This window comes from Myotis davidii, unplaced genomic scaffold, assembly GCF_000327345.1.
Source record: "Myotis davidii unplaced genomic scaffold, ASM32734v1 scaffold110, whole genome shotgun sequence".
In the NCBI taxonomy this organism is placed as follows: Eukaryota; Metazoa; Chordata; class Mammalia; order Chiroptera; family Vespertilionidae; genus Myotis; species Myotis davidii.
In genome coordinates, this window is record NW_006283436.1 from 1,524,645 (window position 1) to 1,538,794 (window position 14,150).

At 35.5% G+C, this 14,150-nt stretch overlaps 1 protein-coding gene and 1 long non-coding RNA gene across 4 annotated transcripts in view; one reads left to right on the forward strand and one right to left on the reverse strand.

Moving 5' to 3' along the window:
* The window catches only part of ORC4 (origin recognition complex subunit 4), a 66,730-nt gene extending 66,364 nt beyond the window's left edge, over positions 1-366 (reverse strand). The window contains exon 1 of the mRNA XM_006753590.2: positions 213-366. The gene's annotated coding sequence lies outside the window, so the exon portion shown is untranslated. The remainder of the gene's footprint in view (positions 1-212) is intronic.
* A 118-nt stretch (positions 367-484) lies between these two features.
* LOC107181365 overlaps positions 485-14,150 on the forward strand; it is a 192,275-nt gene continuing 178,609 nt past the window's right edge. The window contains exons 1-3 of one of the 3 annotated variants that reach the window (XR_001513824.1): positions 485-645; positions 1,230-1,266; positions 4,736-4,865. This is a non-coding gene — a long non-coding RNA (uncharacterized LOC107181365). The other 2 variants (XR_435152.2, XR_001513820.1) reach the window with 2 other exon arrangements.

Consider the following 14,150-nt stretch of genomic DNA (forward strand, 5'->3'; position numbering starts at 1 on the left):
AGAGAAGGTGCAGTGGCTTGGAGGGTCGAGGGTGGTCCTGTGCCCTGGGAGGGTCCCGGCTCCATCCCCGTTTCCCTCTCTCTCTCTCTCCTCTCTCTCGCGTCCTCTCTCTAAAATCAATAATTAACATGTCGTCGGGTGAGCCCCCCCCGCCCTTTAGATCGCCTTTCACTGTTGGCGCCCCCACTAGGGGCCAGCCTCCCCCACGTTACCTCTCACAGAAAAGTCTGCCCTTACTAGGGCAGAGCGAGATGTAGCCACAGCGGGAACCGTTCCACAGGCTCGCCTCGCAGCTGGATCGGACCAGCTTCACCAGGTGCTGCTAAGGAGACACCGTTACTCCCGGCATGCCGCGCGCACGCGCCTCTCCCACCCCGCCCACCTCCCGCCCCAACACGTGACCTCCTTTGGCCTCCGCCACGCCCACTTCCGTTCCTCCACTTTCCCTTAGGAGGGAGGAGGGGGCGGAGGGTGTTACTGAGTAGCGACTTCCTCCTACTCCTCGGCCCCGCCCCTCTACCCCCTGCTACAATGTCTTCCGGGTCGCCAGAGCCTCATAGCCTTCTGGGAAACCGTCTCATTTCCTCCCCTCCCCCTCCTCCTGCCTTCAACCAACCAGCCTCCCATCAGTGAGGGACATGCGCAGTGAGTGCCTCCCGTCTCTTCTACCCGATCCCCCCCTCCCCCCCAAAGCAGAGAGACCCCAGCAGCAGCAGCAGCTGATGATGAAGAGAGAGGCAGTGGCAGAGGGGGGGCACCTTTTATTTCTATTTTTAAAGGGACAGGACACTAATTTTACCCCACTTCAACCTTGAATTGAGGGGGGGTGGAGGGAAGACGGCTGAGTTCCTTCCCCCACCCTCCAGCCCTGAGACCTGAGAGGGGGATTGAGCCAGAGAGAGAAGGAGAAGGAGTTTCTTCTTCTTCGAAAACCCCCATCTACGACTCCTACCCCTTCACCCCTCCAGTAGCCTCCCTCCCGAGCCCCCTCCACCCTCCTCTTTGGCCGCGAGAGAGGAGAGAAAGAGACCAAAAGCCTCTTAGCAACACAGACCCTGCTCTGCTGCTGTTGCTGCTGCTGCTGCTGCTGCTACTGCTGCTGCTTGGCCCTGGCTGGAGACATCTCACTACACCCAGGAGCAGCCACTTCCCCAGCTCTCCGCCGCCGCCGCCGCCTCCTCCTCCTCCTCCACTCCCCCCTTTATTACCCTTTGTGTCATCCTCCACAGCTCCAGGGAAGGCACTCAAAAGTGGGGGGCAGGAAAGGTAAGTGTGTCTGTGGGGGCTTTATTGCCTTCCTCTGGCTCCGACTTTAACTCCGGGGCAACAGTAGCACCAAACCGTGTACGCAGTGTAGCTCCGGGGTGAGGAGGGGGTGGTGCTGGTGGGGGGGGCGGCGTAGGAGGGGTCGGAGTGGGGAGGGGTGTGCGAGGAGGGTGCCCATCCTGTCAGAGGAGGAAGGGCACTTTTGTGAATATTTGCTGTTGTCAAAAGTGGTTTCTCTCCTCCAGCTCACATCCGATTGTGTGTTGCCCCAGTGGGGGAGAATACAAAAACAACCCCCTCCTTCTCCCGGGGAGGCGCCAGGGAAAGGGACAGAAAGAGGCACACTTTCTGGGTGTCACTTTGCAGAATTCGTGTGGAGGGCTGTGCTCCTGCTTCCCCGGGAGAAGCCCCGCTGCGTTTGTTTCCGAGTGGGAAAATGTCGGGGTCTGGATTGTGTTGCAACTGCTGGTCCATGAGTGGACTTGAGTGTTTTCCCCTGCGTGGTTCTGTATGTGATTTGGGTATGGACTTCAGTGTTGGAGCAGACTTGTTTGGTTTTTGCTTTCTGGGTTACATTTTTTTCATTTTGTCCGACATGCCGAGGAAATTTCAGATTTTTAGTTGATAGAGGCCTTTGGTTAGGTTTTGACTTGTATTATTGCTTTTGGGGGGGTGGCTAAGTGTTTGTTTCATGTATCAGCATATAAAGTTCAAAGCTTAAAATGCTTGAAGTTTAAATACCACTGGTCTGGTCTTTCCCCACATAAGATGAGAATGTAAGCTATTTCATAATTAATCTGGGTATTTTTTTCAGTCGTTGTAACTTGTATGAACAAGTAATCCCCATTGAAAACTTTATGTTGTTCTGGCTTCATGGAAGGCCAAGCCCCTCCATCAATAGTTTGCTGGATTGGTACCACTTTCGGTTTTAACTGAATTATTTATTTACTGTTGTAAATTGAGACGAGTTTTTCCCCTCTTGGGGTACTGAACCAAAATGCTCACTATGTCTGAAGGGAGGCAGATTTCTAAAATATGTATTCATGACTCAAAAGAAATCATGAAGTTGTAGTTAGTATATTCATTGTAGTTAGATATACATCGAAAGATGAAACTAGATTTAGGCTTACAGAGTAACAATCTTGATAGAAATCACTATTCTTACATGGTTTTTACACGGTATGTTCTTATGAATGGCTTTCAAAATCAGTGCTGCATTTTATTTCACAAATGCTAGGAAGTATGTTTATGATGTAGGCCTTTTATTAGGTCTTACATTGGAGAATGGTATTTTGTTTCATACATACATTTCTTTATGCTTTCCTTGAAGATGGATGCAACACATATTCTCTCTCTCTTTCTCTCTCTTCCTGTCTCTCTCTCACACCCTTTTTTGTTACTGTATTGGTATCTCTGATCCCATAATTTATGTCAGCAAAAAATATTTTTCTGTAAAGCAGCAATTTTGTGATCAGACTGGCAATATGAAAATAGCAATTTGATCAATTAGAAAGGATTGAAGAAAAAAATCTACAAGGATGTTTGACATAAATATTTTAAAGACATGATAATACTTTTAATTTTTTATTATCTTGATGTTAAAGCCAAAACATAATGCTCTTATGTTTTAGTGACAGGAAAGCATTGCATATGTAGAAATTGGTTCTGTAAAATTTTATCAACTGTGTGCAAAGCAGGCATTTACACACAGGAAAAAAAAAAAGCTGTGCAGCAGTAAACAATATGGTCTTATTTCTCTCCTTTCTGTTATAAATTTGAACAGTTTCTTACCTTTCTCTGAGGTGTAAATCGTGCTCTTAAGCAGAAATCTGTGCCAAGTTCAAGTTTTTCTTTCAACATCAATACTATTCCATATCCACCTCGGTTTTCTTGTTCTCCCTTTAATACCTTAGTGCCTTAACATAAGAGATAGAAAGTAGAACTTAGTGAATAAATCAATTTTAAGTAAAGCAAATTATGTGGATAATTAGGGTGGTAGTTGCCCAGCTGTATGAAAAATGTACAGTCTTCAGCATAATACCTTTACTTATTTTGTTTCTGCTTTCCTTTGAAAACATTCCTTATTCTACCACCTCCTAGGGTTCCCCTATGTGTTTTGAAGATTCCAGACTTCCTCTGGGTTGGATAATTATTTACAATTAAAAAACCTTTTATTTTTTTATTTTGGCTTATTTTTTTTAAGTATTAAGATATAATTTAGGATTGTAATTTTCAGCAAGGTGATATTTCAGAGGTCAGTTTCTCTAGCTCTTCATTTTCCATATTGCTGAAGTTCAAGAGCTTGAGGAACTTGCTCAGGGTTCCAAGACCTTTTAGTGGGCGGAGCATGGACCAGAGAACCCAGGTCTCTTGACATTCACACTGATGTGCTACTTCATTTTCTAGTTGTTCAGTCGGTTAGAGGGTTAGAGCTTCATCCCAATACTGCAAGATTGTGGGTTGGATCCCTGGTGAGGGCACATACAATCGTCAACCAAAGAGTGCATAAATAAGTGGAACAACAAAATCGATATGTGTGTTTTTTCTCCATCTTTCTAAACTCCCTTCCTCTCTCTCAAAATCAACAAATAAAATTTAAACAAAGAAATTAGACTATAATCACAATTCTGTGTATAGCACTTAAGGGTTTTATATGGAGGCATATTCTTCTAAGAATATTAAAGTAAATAGCTTTAAAGTCATAAAGTCATAATTTTGTCCATTTATAATTTGTTGACTTTTTTAAATAGGTGGATTATTTCTATTTTGGGAATTATTTTCAGCTTCTCCTAGTGCTTATTTCCCCCTGCACTTCCAATTAATCAGTAAATATCATTCTTACTCTTAAAGACACACATATATAAGAAGAATGCATATTGTATTATAAATATTTGTTTGTGAGTCTTGGTCTATGAATTACTTAGAACTACAGATTTTTGACTTGTTAGCATTTATATCCCTGATAGCACGGTGTCTGGTGCACTATAGGCCTTACTGGTTCTTTGTCATAATTGATATTAGCGTTAGGCGTATTTGAATCTCTTTATTCCATATGTGGGATTCCTTTCCTTTCTCCTTTATCCTTTCCTCCTTGCTACAATTTCTTCAGCACCATGATTTTTTTTTTTTTTTTTTTTTTTGGTAATCTTTACTGTGGCTCTCACTTTATTCCAATGGCCAAGTTAAATCCTATTAACAATATAGTACTCATAATAAGTAAAAACATATCCCCCTAATTCTTTTACGGGACACAACTTGACAAAAGTAATTTATTTTAAATAAAGGATGATAAAAAATTCCAATGAAAAACATACTAGCAAATGTTGAGGATACACTTAAATTTCATTTCACTGAGTGACTGGTATAGTAGGTTGTCAGAGTGATTAGGTGGCTTTTACCAGCTCTTTAAAAACAACTGTTACTTAGGTGACATGTTTCCCTGACTTTTTTTTTTTTGGTCCTTACCCAGACAATTATCAACTTTCCAGTTTTCTATGGATATGAAGATTTACTGCTAGTCATCAGTGGGACCCAATGAAGTCAGCCAGAAAACCTATATCCAACCTATGTACCTTTGCAAACTTGTCTGGATTTTGAATGTATGTGCAGAACACATTGTACTTAGCGATTATTCATTAAACATCACTTGAGTGTCTACTGTCTGTCAGGCACTGTTCTAGGCATCTGAGAAATAAGGGTGGTCCCTACAGCTAATGTGAAGAGATATCATAATTGTATTCTAGAAGTGTATTGGTCATATCTTTACTTTGATGTTTCTACCTAAGTAAATTTTGTATTAACTTAAATGGATACTGTTAGGTGGAAAAATGCATGTTTAAGAAAGATATTGCTGTATTTTATTAAAATAGAAAAATATAAAGTAAAATTTTCCACTTAATACTGTATTCTGGGGATTTCTATTCTGTATATAATTCACTAATTTTAGATTATGAAAATAGTTTATGTGGTTACCATTGCTAGTATTTTATTGTTATATGCTTTAATTTGAAGATGACCAGCACTGTTCCTTGAAGTATCTCTTAATAAATTATTAACAAAAGATAAAACCAAACTTTCTCAACTTAAACTTTTTTTCTCAAAAGTAACTTTTTCCTTTTTATATCTCATATTAACAGGTTATCTTTGTCTTTCATGGTTACTTGGAAGACATTGTACTTTATCATTTTGAGCACTTAGTTATTTTCTATCATAGTTTAAGCTGACAGTATGACTTAATTATCATGGAGTAATTTTAGTATACACTATTTAGGAGTTTTGAAATTTTTAATGGGTACTAGATATGTTCCTCCAAGGTCCTCATAAGACACTTCCCAGTTCTTGTTCTAAATTAGTTGCAATTTTTAATCTTGGTTTTGTGATATTGTTTCTGTAACTTTAATAAAATGAGTTGGAAGTTTCTTAGCTTATTGGATGTTTCAAAAACAAAGAATACTGTCTTGGTTCCTGTCATGGCTTTCACATGTAATTTTAAAGTATATTAGAGAGAAAAAGATTTCATGAATTTCCTTTGCCCTCTTAAGTATAACTTTTAGAATAATACTGATTCACAATTTAAAAGAAGGAGGAATCCCCTGCTGATACAGTATCTTGTGAAGGTAAATAGACTCTAAGAATCAATTCTGATCTCTCTCACATTCATTCTTAATTTTCTATTTTAGTAATAATCATAGTTACCATTTATTATATAGGTCTAGTACTGTGATAAATTTACCAATCCCAGTCCTGGTGAACTTTGTAGCATTGTCCCCATGTTACAAACAAGGAAACCTACTCCTGACAAAACAGCATTGAGCATTTTATTAAATAGCAGCAAAATAGTTAGTAACAGCATATTCATGACACTTTCTAATCCAAAACAAAGTCACAATAAAGACTTTTTATCAGTCACTAAGTATTCTGGGAAACATTAGTAAAATCATGGCCCCAGTAGCTTATTGACTGAGTGATGGAAAACTTCTAAAAGTTTTCAAGGACAGAAAGACAGACAAAAAAAACTCAATCCTTTATAAGGAGCATAGATGCAGACCATTGTGCAACTTAAAATAAAATATGCATAAAGTCATTCTTCTCTTTGTAAGGCTAAAATGATACTTAGGCCTCCTACATATTAAACTTCCTTTATCTTGCATGGAATTACATTTACCACTTTCCTATGCTAAATTATTTGGAGGACCCAACAATTTGTGACCCAAAGAATATTTACAGGAAAATTTTTTGATATACCTCTGTTGATAGTGGGAAACCTAAACAAAGGAGAGTTTATATTGCCTAGTGCTTTGGTGTATATACATGTTTCTTCTGGACCCTCTATCTTGCAATATTTTCATAATTAATAAAATTAATAGGATTAAGTTTAGTGTCTTCTTGCCTACTGCTTCAAGTCTGAAATATTTTTAGTATTAGAATGGACAATTTGTTGGATTCTTAAAATGTCATTATTATGATACACTTCTTTAAAGCAGCACTTCATTAAAATACTTTTTGACCCAGTTGACCAGAGTTGATTTTTTACATCTTGCTTTTAGGAAAAAAGAGTAATTTTTTAAAAATTCTGTTTTATTAATCAAGTAACTTTCATATCCATCCTAAATAAATATACATTTATCTTACATACTTAACATTGACTCTGTTATCCTATAAGTGTGATGCCAATGCATTAGGAACCATGGGGTTTGGAAATATTTTTAAATGCTAAAGAACTATTCTATGTCATCTACTATACTTCAGAAAAGAAAGTTTATAACAAATGGTTTCTTGCTTTTAAGAACAATCTGAGTAATTGATGAGATAGAATAAGTTTATGGTCCCAAATAATTTCCTTAGATAATCTAAAGGTAATTTCAGTTAAAAGTAAAGATTCTAATTCGTCAGCATTTCTGTTTGAAGTATTCTATGTTATGTAAGGTTTCAGAAATTAGAAAGACTCAGTATAACTCTTCAAAGAAACAAGGTGAGAACCAGGCTTAACATATATTAAGGTATATCTTCTAATATAGCTGGACATAATGGAAAAGAAAATCACTAATGATACCCATACCTGTTGAAAAGCATATACTTCATTCAGAGTTGGATGTGACTAATTCTGATTTGAGTCCTTATTTTAGCTGATCTATATAACCTTTTCTTAGAGAACTTGTAATTAAATTCTATATCATTGAGTAATTTGTTAGGATGTATTGTTTTAAAGGTCAAAAATGAGTTACATAAATTAGTTGCCAACCTTGTAAGGGCGAAAAATCTTTGGACATGCATGTTTCACTGAGTTCTTTGCCAACCAACCAAGATTCCATCATTGAGAGGAAAAATTTCTGTGTGTTGCTAGGGTTATAACTTACATTCTTGTGCTGCCTTTTCTTTTCTTAATTTAATGACTATATATCAGAAGTTAGAAGCAGACCTAAGTTGTTTCTTAAGATTGACCAAGTGCTAAATTATATCTAGATTTAATCTTGTGTTCAAAGCTATTGTTTTTTATATACAACTTAAATCCAGAAGCTGACTTAATCTGTTGAGCGTTAATTAACTTAATACATATATTCTTAATGTTACTAGTCCCTAAAAATAATAATCTAGGCTTTATATACATACACTTGCTGATGCTTCTGGAAGGAATTATTCTTGATTCAACAAAAGAAAAGTATTGATTTTTAAATAGCTTCCTTGGGATATAATGATCTAAAAAGCAGCTGCTATGTAAGAGAAAAAAGGGTTTAGTTGGAAAATTAAATATAAAGTTTATCATTAATGCATATTAAGCAATATCAAAATATTTAAAAGTCAAATACAAGTTCCAGTAATGACAGAAATTTAGAGCCTGTTTTTGTTCTTTTTTTACCATTATTCCAAAATCACTTTCCTTAGACATTTGTCACACAGGAGTTTATGCTGAAGGATTTCTTGGCCATTTTAGAGACTGTAATCTAGTTAAAAGGTTTGTTTATGCTTCCCATCTCTGTTCTGCTGATGGTATTAGAATGCTGGCCAGAGCCAGACATCTAACTGTTTATAACATTGAAACTTCAATTAAAGCTACAGTGTTCAGTTCACTAGATATCAGAAGACTCATACGAGCTACAATATCACCAGTAATGCTGGCTTTCCATATCATGCCACTCTTTATGAATACTTTTTTTTTTCCATTTAGGAGGTATTGACATTTAATTCTTTCATGGAAGTCTAAAAATGAAACTTACCTTCTATTAGAAATAGTACAGTATTTCCTAACTTCTTTGGATAATAAAACCTAACAGCTTATATTATTGCATATCTTATTTAAATGGTCCCAGTTTAGTATTTTCAGGATTAGTAAATTCTATAGTAGATGTTAGTTTGCTATTCACCTGATTTGACTTCTGTTTCTAGTTTGAAGAACATAGCAGAATGTTGCCTGTTAGAAAACAAAAGTGATAGTCACATTACTCCAGTGTTCTTATATATAGAGAGACTCATATAATATAGATTTTTAACTTAATCTTGCTTTTCTAACTGTTGCTCCTGTTGTCTGTGGTTTCTGTATTCTAATATGTGAGTAAACCGTTTTAAAAGTTTATTTTTCTTTTTACAGATGGTAAGAATTCTTTAAAAATATTTCTTCCTCGGCTTCTCTTGATTTTCCTCATCAGCTCCTCTTGCACAATTTACCTCAATGACTCAGAAAATGAATAGTGCACATATTTTTAAAATTTTTCTAATTAGTAGAGAAATTTGCTCTATTATATTGTTTTTCCTTTTATAAAAAATAAGTTTAGTTTTTATTAATTTTAGACCTTGATTTACTAAATATACATATGCATTCTTTATGTATACTACTATACATATATTTTTATTAGAATATGAGTTCATAGGGGGTTTAAACATTTTAAGAGATTTGAAAAATCATTGTAAATTGAATGAATACTTGCTAAAATCCTTTTCATTTTAATTAAGAAGAAACATTACAATGGAAAAATTTATAATATTCATTTTCGTAGTCACTGAAAGAAGTGCTCTGTTTACTTTGGAATGTTATAAAGATAGAAAATTAAGACATACTACCTATAGTATCTGAAGATGGGAATTGACAACCATCATGCAAAATTTAGATTTGCAGGCTAAAAGCATAGAAAGATTTCTAAGACAAGCTAACTTGTAAACAAGACAAAATAATATGCAGAGTATGATACCATTTATATATATATATAAGAAAACACATACAGATAACATACAAATGTTAAGAATTCTTTTAAAAATTTCTTAAATATGTATTTAAATATATAAATTTGCATATATAGTATAAACTTTGTTACATGTATATATATTTATGAAATAGAAATTGTATGAAATACAATAAGAAAAGGTCTGGACAATATGTACCAAATTATATCATTTTTTATAGAAAATACCTATGTGGAATGCTTAGAAAGTTGAATATTTTTTGTTTTGTGTACTTTAGCATTACTTGGATTTATTTTCATTTTTAACAGTAAGCTTATATTTATGTAGTAATTTTATAATGGAAAAATATACTTATGTAATAAAGAAATGAGAACTAGATTAACCTAAGAGAAATGTAGCCCTCACCCCTAATCATCACATGAATATATCCCTTGAATACCTTGAAGAGAATTGAATATTGGCTAACAATCATCATAGCTTGATACAGACTAAACACTGTTAGACTGATCAAATCTTCCTAACCAACAAGTTGAAAAACCTAGTCAATTGAGAGGAGAACAATGAATATAATCTATCTTGATTTTTAAATATTTTGCTTTGTTGCAAAATACATTTCTCACTATCCTGGGAAAGTGCAGCATGTCAGTCATAAAGTGGTAGACAGTAAGTCAGTTTCAGTCTGATATAAGATATAATATATAGGCCTAAGGTCGACTTTTATTATTTTAATCAGTGATCTAAATTATCATATGCTCATTCATAATACAGATGACATAGTTAACTTACCATTTTTATAATGTTTTCTATATCCAGGAACTGGTTTGAATAGTTGATAAAAACAAAGATAAAACAGAAGGTTTTAATATTTTCTTTAAAAAAAAAAAGACTAGATCATGATTTGAAAAGCACTGTAAAATGACATCAAACTGTGTATGTAAATATATAGAGTAAAGAAGCTATTAGAATTCTGTAAAGTTAATCATGCCAGCTTTCTGGGAGGACACAAGTTAATCATAGTTTGGGTTGAGAGTTTCTAGGTTGGCATGGATAAGAGTAACTCAAGTAAAGACAAAGCTTCCAATGGGATGAGGGGATGAGGGAAAGATGTTTACTAGTTTGACAGCTAGGATTAAAATTCAGCATCACCTGGTAAAATAGGAAAGTGGTTAGAAATGATATGCCTAGCCTTTATATTTTTAAAGCTTTATTTTCCAGAATGTGGGTCAGAAAAGAAATAGGAAAAAAACAAAACACTTGCATAAAAAATAAGGAAGTGAATAACTTTTTGCAATTATGACTGGAAAAATGTTGGAGTTCTAAAGAAGTTATTCTGAATGTGAGTTGGAAATTAAACATTGTAGTTAAAACAGGAAAATTTTATCAAAGGATACTGAGGTTTTCTTTTCATAATTGAAATTCATATTCAGGTCAGTTCCTAGGATCAGTAGTAAATAGTACATAATTAAATATTATAAACTTTATATATAAATAAATTTAAAGATATAATAGCTTATGTTTTCTCCATTTAATTTACATTTTAAATGCATCTAATTTATTTACAGCTGACCTGGTCATGTAAATTACCATTCCATCTATTCTACTATCAAGAATTGAACTGTTTTCCCTGAAAAGTAGCAAGTTTAAAGAGTTCTATGAAATGGCTCTGTACTTATTTTGCTTTTACCCAAAAAGTCATAGTGATTTAAAGGTACATAACTATGTAAGGGTCATTAACTTAGTATTTGTTCCCTATCTCTTTCTCTCTCTCTATCTCTAACTGGTGGTTTGTCAGTGCCTTTTTTTCAACAAATATATGTTGATGCCTATTATGTGCTCACTGAAATAGTGAGTAAACTAGACATGGGTCTTGTTGATCTTCTGAACTTACATCCTAAAGACAGAGAAGGGTATTAATCAAATAATCATATAAGTAAGTGCAAAATTGAAACATTTCAATTGCTGTAGAGAGGTCCATGGTATTTAATATGAGGGCTTTTAGAAGGATAATTTGACCAACTGCTGGGATTAGGGGCAGCTTTTTTTTTTTTTTTTTTAAGGGAGTGTTTAGTTAGCTGGAATATCTTGATGAATTAGAGATAACTTGATGAAGAGGGAGAAAATAGTATTCTCGAAGAAAAAAAACAGTGTTCAAAAAGGTCCTGAGTAGTGAGAGAGCATAGAACTGAACACCAAATAAGGTCAAAGTGACAGGCATTAAGAACTATAGATACTTGGTAAAAGGTGATCGGAAGTTATGTAGGTGCCAGACTGTAGGATGTTTGTAGGCTGAGGTGGTCTTTTTTTTTTTTTTTGGCCCCCTTATATTCTTTATGCTCAACACAGAAGCTTTCTACTACTTATAAAAGTTATACGAGTTCATTCTTATTTCAGTTTAAAATTCATAAAGCTTTTTTTTTTTATAGTATCATTGTTAGAGTGGTCAGGTCTCATAAAACCCCTTTAACACCAATAACAATGGAAAGTAGTGAATATAACATTGTCCCCTAACCTTAGCCAGGTTGAGGTTAGGAAAGGGGTGAAAATTGATGCTGCCTGTATTCAGGAGACTATCCTGGGTGTGACTGAGTAGTGAATAATGGAAAAAAAGAAAAAGCCCACAAGTATACTAGGCTAGTGCAGGAGATCGTACCTAGTGATTGTAAAGGGACATACCACGTTGGACAACTTGAGAAGACCCTCAGCTGCCACCTGGTTATGAAACTGTGATATCTGGCACAAACCAAGGCAGGGAAAGTAGAAGACATCACACAAATTGTATGTTCTAAATCTAGAGCATATTTGTTTCAATGTTATTAAAATATAAACATACTCTTAAGAAAAGTAGAATTGCTAAATGATGTAAATACAATGCCAACTTTGACTATTTTTAAAGTAATTCATACAGTCAGAAGTAATTATAAATTACTAAGTTACATTAACTATTTCAGACCTTGATGTTAATCTTGAAAATAATGATGTATCTCAAAAGACCAAGTTGAAGAAATTTAATTTTTAATTCTTATTATCCATTTAACATAACATTGTTAATAAAATATCTTTATTTCATGGTGATCTTTAAGTTTTAAACCTCTTTAAATACCAGTTTCTGTTTGTATTACATAATAAACAGTCTAATTAATAACTAGAGTTTTAAGAAATTTGCCAAACATTAAGAACATTGTCAAAAGTGTATTAAGACACTTGAATTTTATTAAGACCAAATATACAAAGATTTGTTAAATTGTAAGGAAGACATAAAATATATGCATTGGCTAGAGAGGGTGTATCACATTACTGTTGATTGAATTCTGTCAATATATCTAAATCACCTGATATTGAACTTAACTTTCTGATATATTTAGCTATAGCAGACCATGCTGTTAAAGCAAATTAATATCTAAAATTAAAAACTACAGAATTGAGTTTAGTGATTACTTTTTCACCTATTTGCTTTTTTACTTGTTTATAAAACATTCTAAATGATACAATACCATTAGTATTGATTTATTTTCTATGCAGTATCTTGCAGATCACTGATGATTCATAGACCATAAGTGTTTGAGAAGCTTATTAGTGTTGGAAAAGACAGTTTTCTAAATTTAATAACTCAAAGGGGTCACTGTACCTTGTGAACAGAAATGAAGATTCCCTTGGGAATTATTCAGGGATTGATGTGTTCCCTCGCCTTTATAACTTCTTACTTGTCTTTATATGAAAGTGTATTCCCATGATCCCTAGTTCTGTGCTAGGTTAACAGGTATGACCCCTTCTCCCTCACCCCCTATAAAGTTCCTTTATCAGATAAAGCTTAGAAAAAATGATTGTGATTAAAAAATACTAGAAAAGTTTTATTGCAACACTAATCACTACATTTATTGAGTGCTTACTTGGTACCACTCACTGTGCTAAGCATTTTTAAAACCTCTTAACCAGAAAAAACATTCTGAGAAACAAACTTCAGGAAGTTGGTTTGTTGTTGTTGTTGTTTGTCATATTACTTGACTGCTTATAAGCATGGAAAAGTGAGACAAATACAATTTGTTGTTGTTATAACCTTACAGCTTTGGGAAAGAAAGGTTATGAACTGTATTCTTAAAATTAAATACTTAATTTTATAGTATCTTTGTATTCTCTTTTAACCACATTGTTCACAGATGATCAGTGACAACCATTATACTCTTTTTATTAACTAGAGGCCAGGTGCACAAAAATTTGTGCACTTGGGGGGGTTCCTCAGCCTGGCCTATGCTCTCTTGCAGTCTGGGACCCCTCAGAGATGTCCACCTGCTGGCTTAGTCCTGCTCCCTGGGGGATTGGGCCTAAGCTGGCAGTCAGACATTCCTCTGGCAGCCTGGCAGCCCTTGGGGGATGTCCACTTGGCCACTTGCCAGCGGGGAGCAGACCTAAGCTGCAGTTGGACATCCTTAGCGCTGCTGAGGAGGCAGGAGAGGCTTCCGCCACCACCACTGTACTGGCAGCCATCAGCCTGGCTTGTGGCTGAGCAGAGCTCCCCGTGTGGGAGCGCACTGACCACCAGAGGGCAGCTCCTGCATTGAGCGTCTGCCCCCTGGTGGTCAGTGTGTGTCATAGTGACCAGTCATTCCCAGTCTTTCTGCTGTTAGGGTCAGTTTGCATATTACCATTTTATTATATAGGATAGAGGCCTGGTGCACGGGTGGGGGCCAGCTGGTTTGCCCTGAAAGGTGACC